The sequence below is a fragment of the Mirounga angustirostris genome, unplaced genomic scaffold, assembly GCF_029215605.1.
Source record: "Mirounga angustirostris isolate CCGP_5_RB_7025 unplaced genomic scaffold, mMirAng1.0.hap1 SCAF_11, whole genome shotgun sequence".
NCBI lineage: Eukaryota > Metazoa > Chordata > Mammalia > Carnivora > Phocidae > Mirounga > Mirounga angustirostris.
In genome coordinates, this window is record NW_026991719.1 from 111,557,016 (window position 1) to 111,572,662 (window position 15,647).

Here is a 15,647-nt window from a genome sequence, read left to right on the forward strand (position 1 = left end):
AGAGTTGCCTGAAAAAATACGAATAAAGGGGACAGTTGGTTATAGAGCTCACCTATTTAAAACTTAGTTTACATATCAGAAGTAATTTTTTATGTATGGATCTGTTGTGTATACTTATCATTACACTTGTTATTAGATAAACTTCTTTGTATTTTTTTCTCGATGCCACCGCCTGGTTGCACTGCCTGACGATCCCTCTGTTAGGCACAGAAATAAGCTCTCCCCTGAGTCACAATCCATGTGGAGGCTGGGGGATTCCAGGTCAGCTGCCAGGATCGCAGGTTACTCTCTACCAGTGGTGACCAAATCGAGGCACGGCCAGCACACTCTTCGTGGTCACCCTCACTGTGGATACCTTGGCCTGCAGCTGACTCGATGGTACAGAAATCCCTGGCCGTCGTAGATGTGGCAAAAGCGACCATCCAACCACATCGTAATGTATTTGCATCGTAGGTATAGACAGGCTTGGCGAGTCTCGAGGCCTCCAGTAGTCTTGCTCCTCCCACTCAGACTGCGCGGAAATAGCTGGAAGGCCCGGGCAGGTGCTGTGGCCGGGGCATGCCGGGCATGCCTGTGACAGCATCCTCTTGCCCCTTAATGCTTGCTTGAGTGCTTCTCCCAGCCCTTTGGCCCATGATCTCTTCCTTGCCCTCTGTCTGCTCTTCACCTGTAATTCCGTTCCTTGTGGATTTTCTGTTAAGGAACAAGGAGGACCTCAGCACGAAAGAGTTGGGGGACTGTTGGCCTAAGCATTCAAACTACGAGAGCAATGCCCTTCCCTAAGGGCGGGGTTTTTACTGCTGCACTGGACTGTGAGGTGGACGATGGAGCCTAGGGGTACTTCGTAAGTGTTTTCTGACACGCAGCTCAAAAGTTGAATTGTGTCCCCTTATAAAGTTCTCATTCCTTCCACTTTTAAAGCCCCTGCCATTTTTCTTCGTGTGTTTATTCTTGTCCCTGTAGCAGATTCCAGCAGAGTGCACGCTCATGTAGAGGATTTACCCTGTGGCTAATTGATTGGAGCAGGGCTGCCCAGTTGCCCACGTGTGAGGAAACAGTTCACGGAGTGCCAGACCCAGCTTATAAAGTAGGAGCCAGAGAACGTCATAAAATGAAATCAGCAAATGTTTACTGAGCGCTTACTCTATGTGCAAGGCACTTGGCTAAGCTTGCTAGATGCTGTGGAGAGTTATTAAAAACAAAAGTGATCTCTTCAAGCAAGAAACTTCCGTTCTAATTGGAGAAGTTGTTAGAGACACGGGAAGGGTGTGGTGGAGAGTATGGAACTGACGGGGAGGAGGAGAGAGCCGGGAGTCTTGACTTTCCGAGCCCAATTTTGCCAATCATGGAAGAGATTCCAGAAGATGGTACATTCTCTTTTGCCAAATGAAGTGTACCTACGGTAGTTACTGTAGTATGTATACAGTTACTGATTTTAACTGCTGACCACGGTTCCTCCAGGTGGGGTCCTTGGACCATCAGCATCACCTGGGAGCTTGTTAGAAATGCAGATTCATGGGCCCACCACAGACCTTCTGAATCAGAAACACTGGGGATGGGGCCCAACACTTTGTGTTTTGACAACTCCCACTCCCCCTGGAGACCCTGATGCCCACTAAACTTTCACAGCTACGGGTTAGAGGAATTTGGGGTAGTGGTTTTCAAATTTGGTTACACATCAGATTCATCTGAGGCAATTTGGTTGGGGGGGGCACCCAGCCGTCGCTAGTGGTTCTGGCTTTGCAGGTGCAGCCAGAATTCGAGAATCTGTGGTTTAAGGGGAGGGGGGCATGAGCCAAAGCACCTGTTCTTCTCCAGTGGTGACAAACCTTTTGGCCGGGAGTCTGCCAAAGCCAGAGTTGAGAATGGGGGAAGGTGAAAAGTGGGTCTGATGGGAAGGCCTTGAATTTCATACTAGAAATTTGGTCTTTAGATTACAATGGAGGAAGGTTTAGGGGAAAGGGAGTGATGCATTCAAGGTGGTACGTTTGAAAAATTATTCTGGCAGCTGTATGAAGAAGGGGGCATGTCTGATGAAGTGGTCTAGGTGTGAAGTGATGATGGGCCGAATTAGGATCATGGACTTGAGATTATAAGGAAGAGAAGGTCTGGGGGCTCTTTTGCAGGACAAACAGACATGACTGGGTGATTGATGGTTTGTGAGGGCAGCATTAGAATGTCTTTGGCCCAGTACTTCCTCTCAAACTTCTGAGACAGCCAGCGCTCTCTAGATGCTTTTATCAGAATTGTCACATTCTGTGGATCTGTGCTCATCCTTTGTCCCTCATTGCTTTGAGTTAGGGAGCTGGTATTCCCCAGTGAGTTATGTAAAAGTACAGAACTGTGGTCACCCAGAAAGCTACCCATAGTCATCATGGCAGGGGAAACAATCCTGTTAACAAAAGAATGCTTGGAGTTGTGGGAAAGTCATAAACTTGGCAATGACTAATTCGAGCCTATCAGTCAATTAAGTGAATTTTTATTTTATCATTTGTTTTATTTGGGAGCTGTTGTAATAGTCATTGAAGGGACATCAATCTTCATATTTTTAAAACAAAACAAAAATACCATTGGACATTAGGGCAAAGGACAAGAATTTTAAGGTTTTACCTTTTGACTTTAGCAAATATTTGCCACTTCATTTTTCTTGCTGGATTTTGCCATTTGGTTTGTTTTGTTTTGCATTGTTCACATTTGTTCCTGATGCCTGATAATTTTAGTGTCCCCCTTTCTGTTATTGATGGCTTTTTTATTCTTAAGTATTCTTTTTTTTTTAAGATGTTTATTTGAGAGAGAGAGAGCACAAGCAGGGGGAGCAGCAGAGGGAGAGGGAGAAGACTCCCCGCTGAGCAGGGAACCTGATGCAGGGCTGGAGCCCTATGCAGGGCTCGATCCCACGACCCCAGGATCATGACCTGAGCCGAAGGCAGACAGACGCTTAACCAACTGAGCCACCCAGGCGGCCCTATTCTTAAGTATTCTTGAAGTCTTATTATACTTTTTCATTTTCTACTTTATTCTCATCAAGCTCATTTACCAGCAATTATATGATGATATACACGGAAAAATAGCTCCAGTCTTTGTTGTTTCGTTTTTTAACCTTTCAACGCCCTTCACCCATTTCTTCCACCCTTAACCCCTGCCTCTGGCAACCATTGGTCTGTTCTCTATATCTATGAGCTTTTTTTTTTTTTTTTTTAAGATTCCACATATAACGTGTGAGATCATTTGGCATTTGTCTTTCTCTGACTTACTGCACTCAGCACAATGCCCTCGAGTTCCATCCCCGTCATTGCGAGTGGCAGGATTCTGATCTTTTTATTTAATGGCTGAGTAATATTCCATGGTGCATCTACGCCACATTTTCTTTATCCCATGTCTTGGTTGTTGTACATGATGCTGCAGTGAACGTGGGGGTGCAGATACCTTTTCAAGTTCGTGTTTTCATTTTCTTTGGATAAATACCCAGCAGTGGGATTGCTGGATCAGATGATAGCTCCATTTTTAATTTTTTGAGGATCCTCCATACTGTTTTCCACAGGGGCTGCACCAATTTACATTCCCACCCACAGTGCACAAGGGGGCCCTTTTATCCACATCCCCGCCAACACTTGTTTTTTCTTGTCTTTTTCCTGCCCTTCTGGTAAAAGCTCACTGTTGTTTGGATTTGCATTTCCCTGATGATGAGTGGTGTTGAGCGTCTTTTCATGTATCTGTTGGCCATTTGGACGTCTTCTTTGGGAAAATGTCTATTGAGATCTTCTGCCCATCTTTTAATTGGATTGTTTGGTTTTGGCCCTGAAGTTGTGGGAGTGCTTTCTGTAATGGATATGAGCCCCCATTGGATATATGATTCGCACATATTTTCTCCCATTCAGTAGGTTGCCGTTTTGTTTTGTTGATGGTTTCCTTTGCTGTGCTCAAGCATTTTAGTATGATGTAGTCCCACTTGTTTGTTTATTTATTTATTGTTTTGTTTTTAAGATTTTATTTATTTGGGAGAGCGAGAGTGCACAAGCAGGGGGGAGTGGCAGAGGGAGAAAGAGAAGCAAGCTCCCCGCTGAGTGGGGAGCCTGATGGAGGGCTCAATCCCACGACCCTGGGATCATGACCTGAGCCAAAGGTGCCCCTATTTTTGTTTATGTTGCAAAAGTATTCTTTTTTTTTTTTTAAGATTTTATTTATTCATTTGACAGACAGAGACACAGCGAGAGAGGGAACACGAGCAGGGGGAGTGGGAGAGGGAGAAGCAGACTCCCCGCCGAGCAGGGAGCCTGACGCGGGACTCGATCCCAGGACCCTGGGATCATGACCTGAGCCGAAGGCAGACGCTTAACGACTGAGCCACCCAGGTGCCCCGAGTGATCACAATTTTAAACGTGTAGTGTATCTAGTGGATATCTTTTAAAAATATAACCTATCTTTTCTGAAACTGAATAAGGATCAAACCTTTCTCTTTCCAAATTGTGAAGAATAATGGTGAGCCCAGCCTAACGTGTAGACTTGTTGAATCACTGTGTTGTACACGTGAAACTAGTGTAACATTGTGTGTCAACTAGACTCAGAAAATAAAAATAAATTAATAGAAATAAAAATAAAGTGGGGCACCTGGGTGTCTCGGTTGGTTAAGCATCTAACTCTTTGATTACGGCTCAGGTCATGATCTCTCAGGGTCGTGAGATTGAGTCCCGTGGCGTGGAACCTGCTTAGGATTCTCTCTCTCCCTCCTCCTACCACCATTCCCTCACTCTCCCTCTCTCTCTAAAAAAAAAAAACCAGCTAGACATAGTTAAAAACATAAAAAAAATAGGGGCGCCTGGGTGGCTCAGTCGTTAGGCATCTGCCTTCGGCTCAGGTCGTGATCCCAGGGTCCTGGGATCGAGCCCCACATCCGGCTCCCCGCACCGCGGGGAAGCCTGCTTCTCCCTCTCCTACTCCCCCTGCTTGTGTTCCCTCTCTCGCTATGTCTCTCTCTGTCGAATAAATTAAAAAAAAAAAAGTTACAATAGTACTCCCCTACAATAGACTACCAGACAGCCATTTAAAAATGAGGCAGCTCTGTATATACCAATATGGAATGATCTTCAAAATAAACTGATAAGTAAAACAAAGAAAAAATTGTGAAGAATATTATGGTTATATCATATAAAATGAAGATTAGAAACTTGTGTGGAGTAAATAAATGATCTTCCAGAGTATGTTTTGTGATATACTCTATACTAAATCCTAATATAAAAACACAAAATTAGGTTTTATTGCATTTCTGTAATGTAATATCCTTTCGGTTTTTGTTTATTTATTAAGTTAATATGTTGTTAAAGATCTGAGATGTTACAGATCTTGATTATGTTGAAATTACCAGAAATGAGGCATCTTTCTTCTGTGTTTATTTTTACCAATAAATTATTTTGCTGAATGAGAGCCAGTTTATCAGTTCTTCTGCTAAAGGAAACGAGCCCATGGCCAGCTCATTTGTATTTATTGCATTTATGGTAACATTTTTTTTAAAGATTTTATTTATTTATCTATTTGACAGAGAGTGAGAGATAGCGAGAGCAGGAACACAAGCAGGGGGAGTGGGAGAGGGAGAAGCAGGCTTCCCGCGGAGCAGGGAACCCGACGCGGGGCTCGATCCCAGGACCCTGACTGAGATCATGACCCGAGCTGAAGGCAGACGCTTAACGACTGAGCCACCCAGGCACCCCTCTGCTGTCATTATTAAAGGCGATTAATAACATTAATGTTAACACATTAACATTGCCAGTGTTTCTGACTGCCGTTGTAGGGTGAGCACCTGAATAAAGGTAGGAAAAATGAGACGTCTGAGCTGCCCGTTGCCATGCTAAGTGTACCCGATGAAGACGTTTGGGGTTCACCGCTCTTTGGTTTCTTAGGTACGAGAGAATAGTCTGAAGAGCATGATTAAGGAATGGTTACCATGACAATCACATTTCAGAGAATTTAGAGGAGACAATCTATGGGGCTCATCCATTTTGATTGATTCAACTGGTCTTTTAGGTTCATTCAAACAGCTGCTGGCTCTGGATTTTCTTTTTCCATGTAATTCACCCAGTTGCCTGGTGATTTGGGGATCGTTTAAGCTTGGCTGTCAGTAGCGATGGGGTCACCACTGTCTGTGACCCCGATAAACTATTGTTAAACCCGAAGGAGAATGATTACGTATGTTCAGTGTCACTAGAACATAGCTGCTGGCTTCTTCTGGAATCATAAATGGTTTGCCTAATTTCACTTACTAATCTTGTCAGGGTGGGATGAGAGGAACACGATTTATTTTAAAGCATGACTAACCCTAAAGTGTTTGGGTTTGACTTTGCTGTCATCACATTTTACCCAGTGTGTTTGGCTGCTGTTGGGTTTTTCTTCTTTGACTTGTGCACAGTCGTCAACACAATTTGTATGATGTCTGTTCAGAGGCACGGTCACAGACCGCGGGTCAGGAGGGGTACCCAACTCCCACCTGCCACGAGTGTCTTCAGCCTCCCTGCCCCGACTCCCATGTTCAGTGGGCCACACTAGCCCCAGCGGTAAAGTGAGGCGGAGATACAGATGCTGGTGAAATCTCAGTGCACGTTGTTATTGCCCTTGGCGGTCTAGTGCTTGATAGGGAAAGCACGAACTGTGGCTCTGCTAACTCGGGGGCGGGGGTGGGGGGAGGCCCAAGGGGGACCCCAGTGTGAGAACTCTGCCTGCTCAGCCTTTGGGCCTTTCTCTCTTCTGCCCTCTGGAGGGTGTGTGGGACATGACATGCAAGGATTCCCTACGAAAAGGAGAACGGGGGTCTTGGTGTGGTTGCTAGAAGACCGGTCTTTTGCCCCTCCCCCGCCCGCCTCTCAGAGCCTGAACTTGTGGGAGGTTGGGGAGCAGACCGAGAAGGCAGGAAAGGTCCTGGCAGGGCTGTTAGGGCAGAAGCTCTTCCGCTTCTTTAAGCTCAGAACCGATTCCCTCGGGTAGAGCCCAGTGTGTATCGAATCCCATCTCCAGGAAAAATCCGTTCCGGAAGGGGGAGTAGAATGAAATAGTGTATTAAGGCTAGTGTGGGATGGATTCGGGTTCGAAGTTTACGTTGGGTTGAATGTGAACAGGGGCGTATTTGGTGCCAAGTGTTTGTGGCAGCGCCTGAAATCGTTATCTGAATTGGATACCATTTTTATTTTTTTTAAGATTTTATTTATTTGAAGAGAGAGACAGCGAGAGAGGGAACACAAGCAGGGGGAGTGGGAGAGGGAGAAGCAGGCCCCCTGCGGAGCAGGGAGCCCAATGCAGGGCTCGATGCCAGGACCCCGGGATCATGACCTGAGCCGAAGGCAGACGCTTAACAATTGAGCCACCCAGGCGCCCCGAGTTTGATACCATTTTTAGGGTGTGCCTGTGATCCTGGGGGTGATCATGGCCTGTCTCCTGTTCGGTGAGTGCCCCGTCCGGGTGAGGCGCTGCCCTCCTGCCTAACAGCTGCTCTGTGAGATAGCTTCCCATTATGAGGCTCAGAGGTTGTACAGTGGATATGAGGCAGGGCCGGTGTTTGAGCCCAGGCAGTCTGACTCTGGCACCCTCGTCTGAACAGCTGTGCCATGCTGCACTCACACCCCAGTTGCATGAAAGGGTGTGGTACCTTCTAGAAACAGTGAGTTCCGTGCAAATGGGTTGTGGGTAGTGGGAAAGGAGACGGGGCGAAGCCTTTTCTGTAGATGTTTCCGTGCCCTGCTAAGTAGGGTCAGGAAAGAGAGGTGGGGTTTCTGGGCCTGCCCCCAAGACAAAGACACTTCAGGGTCCGTAGGACGGACGACACACAACCTGAAACAAGTAACACATATTCATATGACAGAATGTGAAAATGCCAGCTCTAGGTAAATAGAGGTGGGAGGGGGACTAGAAGTTGTTTCTTTGAAGTCCGTCCCTTTCAGACATTTGCTTTTGAAAACTAGCTCTTGGCCGCTTGGCGCAGATTGCCTTCCTCTGGGCTTTTGACCTGGGAGACAAGAACCTGTCCCTGTAGTCAGCACCCTTGTCGGTCCTGAGTGGGGAAGAGTTGTCTTCAATGTGACACTTGTCATTAAGATCTCTACACAGATGAACCCGTCGGCCTATTAAACTAACTGGACCAGCTACTTCTTTTCCAGTACACTGAACGCTTTTAAAACTCTCTAACCCCTGCTTGTTGGGTGAGCAACCCAGGAATGTTTGGTTGGGGGCGGGAGGTGGGCATTCATGAGCCTGGTTATAATCCATGGTTTGTTTGCCCTGCCTCGTTCCATAGATACTTCTTTAAAAAAAAAAAAAAAAAAAAAAACTTATTTATTTTAGAGAGAGAGTGCAGGGGGAGGAGCAGAGGGAGAGGGAGAGACAGCCCCGCATCAGTCAGGCTCCCCCCCCCCAATCTCGATCTCACAACCCAAGCCAAAACCAAGAATCGGAGGCTTAGCCGACTGCACCACCCAGGCACCGCTCCACAGATGCTTTCTGAGAGTCTCCTGTGTGTCCATCAGACACTGTTCCAGGCATGGAGATAGAGCAGGGAACAGAACAGATGGGGGGCCCTACTCTCAGGGAGCCATCTTTTCCTCAGATCTCATTTGCTCGTGTCCATTTCACAGTTGATGTAAAGGTGCTCTTGGTCTGTGTTTCAGGATATCACACACCTCCTTTTGCCTTAGCCCCAGCCGGCCCTTCTGAATGGGGTGGGGGGGCGGGGGTAAGGCAGTGAGGTGCCTCTGGGGAGGGCGGCATGTCAGGGGACTGTCTTCGCTTGGGTGACGGGAAAAGCACAGGGCACACCTGTTTCCTAGTGATGCGAGCCCTCCGCCCGCCCCCGGCAGGGATGAGCCTGCTCTCCTGCCCGCATCCTAATGCCATTGTTGATTGGAGATAACTTCAGTGGTCACGCGGCACCTCGTCTCCATGGCAACACCTCTAAATATTCCTCTGGTGACTTGTGCTCTACATTCTGCCTGGATCCGAGCCCTCCTGTGGCAAAATATTCTAAAGATGTTAAAAGAGGGGGAAAAAAAGGCTCAACTAATAAGTCTATTCTAAACGACTGAGTCATTTGTTTTGATTACCCGGGTGATTGCCAAATGTTAATTTAAAACTGAAATAGGCCATGAGCTCACTGTGCTAACAATGCTGAGTGTTTGAGCTAATACAGCCTGATAATGAGGGGGCCAGCTCCACCGCCTGGTGCGAATGTTAGATGATAAACAGACAGTGGGGAAATATGCGGAACGTCTTGGCAGTTTAACTTTGAGGGTTGTAAATACAAAGTAGAAGGTGTTAACTGTGAGGCATTTCAAAGGAAGTAGATTTTGGGGTGTTTTGGTTTGGTTTGGTTTTTTTTTTTAGAATTTCTTAACTTTTCTTCTGAAAAGGTAATTTTGCGTCTTGCTTCTCATTTTTTCCTGACTTAGGCGCATTGGAAGTTGTTGTCCACTGTGTCCAGACCTTGCTGACTACATCCCAGTCTCCACACGTCCAGCGTGAGGTAAGTTTCACTGATTGTCACAAATTCGAACACTGATCTTCGTGATGTTGGGGTCGACAGTGTAAAAAAAAAAGCTTTATTTGTATAGTAGACTGAAGAGGAATCATTTTAATTGATCCAACCAATATCCCTGCTTGTCCTACATATTAGCTCTCTGGGGAAGGTCTTTTCGAGGGGGGAAAAAAATCTCATTTGCTTTTAATTGGGGGGCATGGAAAGTGAATGTGCCAAGCACAAGAGAGCTGTTAGAAGGTCTGCCTGAGAATCAAGAGGTGCTCGTGCCCCAGCGTGGACAGTAGGGAGCAGGAAAGCTCCGCGGAGCGGTAGTGGCATCGAGGGAGGAGATTGCTGCCCAGGTGACCACGTGAGAGAGTCGGGCCGACCCCCTCAGTTGTCCGGGGTGCAAGGAGCCAAGGTGTGCGCTGGTCCTGCAAGATTCGAGGTAGGAACGCCCGAGAGGGCTTCTGTGGGGTTATGTCAGTGGGGGCCAGCACGTTGTTTGCAGATCGGAACCGAGGTTCAGAGCGCTGGGCAACCCTTTCACTTAGCAAACGTCCTCGGTCGTCTTCGTTTAGCCACAGGGCTGACGTCGAACTCTGGGATGATTCAGGGTTACTGTGCTCTCCCGGAGAGGCGGGGCATTCGCCTTTGCAAATCTCAAAGATGGTTCATCCAGGCCCAGCGTCCGGGGCCCTGGGCTTTCTGCTTTCTGGGCCCCAGCCTCCCCCACACGTTTGCCGGAGAGGAGGTGACATGTGCCAGTGCCAGACTACTCAGGATTTGCACTTTTCATCCATCCAAGGCTTGCTGCGTTTTTGGTTTTGCCTCCCCGCCCCCCATGCTCAGTCTCACGTTCGATGTGGGTCGTTGATTTCGGTGAGGGTAGAGGCTCGCGAGCTGGCCGTTGTTTCCCTGACATCGACTTGCTGTAGAATTCTTCACACGTTTTGAAATATATATATATATTCATACCTTAAAGGATAAAAAACATAGGACAGATTTTTAGGACCGTTTAATCTGATTTTTGTCAGTTTCCTCAATTACGTGGAAGCTGGAAGATCTTCCCAGGGCCCGGGGCTTCCAACTGGCCGAAAGACAAAAGCGTCGGCAGCTTCTTAGCCACGAACGTTCTCGACTCTGCCCTCCGAGGGTCTCAGCCCTGCCGTGGCTGTCGTCTGTAGCCTTTACCTAAAAGGGTAGTTTTCAAACTTTCTCTTTTATAATGATAGAAACCGGTCTTCAAATAAAATCTTAGGCCTTCTCCCAGTAGAGAACACCAGAGCAGAACCGTGACTCTCACCGTCCTCCGAGGAGCCCGAGGGCAGCCGGGAGCACGGTGCTCTCTGTCTGAGGAGCAGACGGTGCAGCTCTGTGCCCCCCCTGCCCCCCGCCAACAGCCCTTGCCTCTCTTTTCCCGCAGCAACAGAGACTAGATTGTTTAAGAAGGGCCACAGAAGGGCACAGCCCATCGACTTCGTTGGCCCTCTACAACTCCGACAGACACACTTCATCAGTAGAAAGCTTCCACAGAACCTGTGCGTGTTCTCAGAAGGAAACCTTTTCACTGGAGGCCTTTGAGTACATACTCGAAGCACTTTTGTGATACTAAACCACCCCTGTGACATCTTTAATTTAACCAAAACTTAGCATCTGTGGGTTTCCTTTTAGAGCAGTGAGTTTCTCCAGTGATTCGATGGAATCTGTTGCATGCCATTTCCCTGTGGCAGGAATCTATAGGCCTGACGGGAAGCAGTGCAGTGGTCACGATGCAGCTCTATCTTGTGACCTTCCTTCACTCCTCGTCCTGATTGGTTCATCCCCCCAGCCCTACTGAGTACTAGGCCCGGAGCGTAGGCCCACGTGAGCGGGTCGGGCCGACCCAGTCAGCTGTCTGGGGTGCAGGGAGCCAAGGTGTGCACTGTCCCTGCAAGATCCCCTGCAAGTGGGCCAAAGACAAAGAATACTACAGTTTGGTCTCACACTCTTCAAGTATAGGCCATCCCTTGATGCTTTTCCTGTTTGCAGATGGGGAAGCCGAAAGTTGATTTTCCTTTTTAATTAAATTGCCCAATATTGAGTAGGCCCGGATGGGTTCAAGGGGGCAGATCAAAGTCCCTGTCACCAGTCTGCTCTCTGAGCCTGTGATTTATGCCACCGCCGGCGAGGCATGTGCAAATAATGAAGTCTGCGAGCACAGTGCTGGGGACACAGCTGTGCCTGGAACCCAAATGCCCCCAAAATGAAAGCAAATATAAATTGCGTATTCACACCACATTGTTTAAGTTTGCTCGGAACAATTGAATGGTTTAAGAAAATGGGGGTTTTGCAGTTTTCACGTTGAGGGTATTTTGTTTTTTAAATAATAATGGGTCCCAGCTTATGTTTAATACAGCATTTGTCACAGGTCAACTTAATCATTCAAGAATTTGAAATTATTTCATTTGGCCACGTTTTAATTATGGAATTACTTGGAATGAAAACTTAAACCCAACATAATTCTTTTTTTTTTTTAAACTTTTTATTTATTTACTTATTCGTTTGTTGATTCATTGATTCATTCATTCGTTGGTTCGTTGAAGTCATCTCTGCACCCAGCGTGGGGCTTGAACTCACAACCACGAGATCAAGAGTCGCATACTCCTCTGCCTGAGCCAGCCAGGCGCCCCGAACCCAACATAATTGTTAACACACCCATGAGCTGGGTATTCTATGTATTTGTTTCTTAGTAGTGACAACGTAGTGAATGAATTAAACATGTATTTCACATCTAGGAAATATTTGTATCACTGACATATGGTCACTTTCATTATTGATTTGGCAGTTTGTAATATTTAAAATATAATTTGTAATATTAAAATGTAAAACTTAAAATACAGTAGTCGTAGTGGTTTGGTTTGTACCATTTATATTGACGTGACCTCTCTTCTTGGTGACCAGCAAGGAAGCATGAAAACCAGCACAGATGGGTTACACAAGCTTAAAGAATTTGGAAATCATCAGTCTAGAGCCAAGGTATCAAACTGGTGGGCTGAATCTGGCACACAGAGGTGTTCTTTTAAAATTTTAAGTGAATTGCCAGCATTGAAAAATTGAGAGATTTCACATGTTTTAAAAACCCAGACTTTCAGCTTCTTTTGAAATATCAGAAGATCTGGCAACATCGAGCCTGCATTCCTGTTGGGCAACACTCGGCGGCAGAGCCGAGTGGCTGCTCTTGTCTTCAGATGGAAGGCGAGCTCTGAAATTTGCCATAGCCCCCACCACTCTCTTACCTCCTCGACCCCAAGGACAGGGGTCGGTGGCCGTTATCTGAGTGTTTTACTCATTTTTAAGACCTGCTTGGCTCTTAGAGGCATGTAAGATTTCAACCTCCGGTCTAGATGAAGTTGAGGCTCCAGACGGAGAGCCATCCTTTCAAAGTATTAGCTTTTAATTTTCAGGTACATGATGTTGGGCGGTACTCATTTTAACTTAAGGGCATGCATTAAGAGAGTTGAGGATTGGGGCACCTGGCTGGTTTGGTCAGTAGAGCGTGTGACTCTTATCTTGGGGTTGTGAGTCCAAGCCCCACATTGGGTGTGGAAATGACTTGCCAAAAAAGGGTTGAGGGTAAACATTTGAGGAGAGAGCTACTTTCTGATGGTGTCTGATTAAGAAGAAGGAGCATTAACAGAGTTTGGGGGATTCCTGTGCTCTTTCCCCCCACTTTTCTCAGACTTTCACACGTGGATTCTAACACGGGAGGTCTGGGGAAGGGCCTGAGATTGCCCAGTTCCAATAAGCACTGGATTGTACCACTGCTAGTCTGAGGACCCATGTCCCTTTGAATAGCAAGGGGACTCAAATGTAAAGAAATCCTAAGAAAAAGCAGTCGTGCAGTGATGTTTCTACATGTCTTTTTCTTTGGCCCTAGAAAGAGAAGGAGATCTTGGACAGGCTATTTGTGGTTGAATCTTCATAGGTAAACCTGAGTTCACTTCAAGTTCACTCCACCAGTAGGGTAAGTTTAGAAAGTCAGTTATTTTCTTTTTAAGATTTATTTATTGGGGGGTGCCTGGGTAGGTCAGTCGGTTAAGCATCTGCCTTCGGCTCAGGTCATTATCCCAGGGTCCTGGGATCGAGCCCCGCATCGGGCTCCCTGCTCAGCGGGAAGCCTGCTTCTCCCACTCCCACTCCCCCTGCTTGTGTTCCCTCTCTCGCTGTCTCTCTCTCTGTCAAATAAATTTAAAAAATCTTTAAAAAAAAGATTATTTTATTGGGGCGCCTGGGTGGCTCAGTCGGTTAAGCGGCTGCCTTCGGCTCAGGTCGTGATCCCAAGGTCCTGGGATCAAGCCCCACATCGGGCTGCCTGCTCCTGCTTCTTCCTCTGCTCCTCACCTCGCTCTCTCTCACTCTCTCGCTCTTTCTCAAATAAATAAATAAAAATCTTTTAAAGATTTATTTATTTGAGGTGTGGGGGGGAGAGGTAGGGAGGGGCAGAAGGAGAGGGAGAGAGAGAATCCCAAGCCGACTCCCCACTGAGTGTGGAGCCCGATGTGGGGCTCGATCTCACAACTCGGAGATCATGACCCGAGCTGAAATTAAGAGCTGGATGCTCAACCGGCTGAGCCACCTAGGTGCCCCAAAAGTCCATTATTTTTAATACAACATAGCCATGTAAAAGATAAATTTTTATTTTAAAGATTTTTTTTTCATTTTATTTATTCATGAGAGACAGAGAGAGAGAGAGAGAGGCAGAGGGAGGAGTAGGCTCCCAAGGAGCAGGGAGCCCGATGCAGGACTCGATCCCAGGACCCTGGGATCATGACTTGAGCTGAAGGCAGACGCTTAACCATCTGAGCCACCCAGGCACTCTAAATTTTTATTTTAAAATGTGCTTTAAATTAAGTACTTACAGTAAAATAGCTACACATGTTAAAGCTGGCAAACCACGAAGTAGGAATGAGAGCTGTGAATTTTGTAACTGTAGAAGAATATATTTATGAGACGCTTAGAAAACTTATAAATAAGACGACAGAAAATAGGACATTTATCAAGTCCCTGGATAAATGATAACCTTGTAAGCTATAAAATGATAGAAGGTAGTCAGGAAGAGTATCAACAGACTTACATATATGAAAATTTTCTGAGAGAGTGGGTCTTCAGTGTTCTTAACCACCCACACAAGAAACAGGAGCCCTGAGGTGGCAGATGTGTGAACTAATTTGATTGTGGTAATCAGCTATGTCAAATCATCGTGTTGTTTACCTTCAGAAGCATGTACAATTCTTGCTAATCAAACCTCAGGAAAGCTGGGGAAAATAATGAAAGGAAAACACACCAGGAAAAGTTTGCGGTGCATTTGATAAGATAGTTAATTTCCGTATCGTGCACAGAGCTCATAGAGATCGTAAGGTCTGGCACTAGCCCGGCCAATGGTGGATGCGCCATAACTGTTGGTTGAATGAATTCCCCAGCAGCTAGAAGGGTAAAAGACACGCCCGTTGTATCACAGAGCGAACAAACGCATGGAAAAATGCTCAGCCTCATTGGTATGCGAAGGTAAAGCATATTCGAATGTCACAAAGGTGCATTTTTCACCTATTAAGTCAACAAAAACAAAAGGAAAACCTAGAGCTCATACGGTTGGTTGCCTCGAAACTGAGAAACACTCACTGCTGGTAGCACTGTAAGTTGGTAATAAGCCTTTTGGAACATTATTTGGCAGTTTATGGCCACAGTCACCAAGATTGGTACCCCTTGGTCCAGTAATCCTGTTTTGGGAAATGTGTTCTAAGAAACAAATTTTTCTAAGAGAAGAGGATGAGAGCTGTATGTTACAGGTATTCATCGCAGGGGTATTCACAGGGACAAAAAGTTTGAAAGAATTTACGTGTCCAACATTGGAGAAATGGTTTATGTACTCTAGAAGGATTGTTGGTTAAGCCATTAGGATACATCTGTGCAGTGGAATTCCGTGAATCTGCTCAAAATGATCATCTTGAGGCGTGCAGACCGATACGGAAGAATGGTGTAACACAGCCTTGCTAGAAAATGCACGATGTAAACTTGTTGATGTGCTGTGATGATAGCCTTGTGAAGAGCCGTGTGCGTGCGGACAAGAGCGATGGGCAGCACCTCATTTGAGGTTTTTTCCGTATTATTGTCCTGC

At 46.4% G+C, this 15,647-nt stretch overlaps 1 protein-coding gene across 1 annotated transcript in view; it reads left to right on the top strand.

The window, feature by feature from the left end:
• FHL1 (four and a half LIM domains 1) overlaps window positions 1-15,647 on the top strand; it is a 61,286-nt gene that overhangs the window by 12,945 nt on the left and 32,694 nt on the right. The window contains exon 2 of the mRNA XM_064574621.1: window positions 9,423-9,496. The gene's annotated coding sequence lies outside the window, so the exon portion shown is untranslated. The remainder of the gene's footprint in view (window positions 1-9,422; window positions 9,497-15,647) is intronic.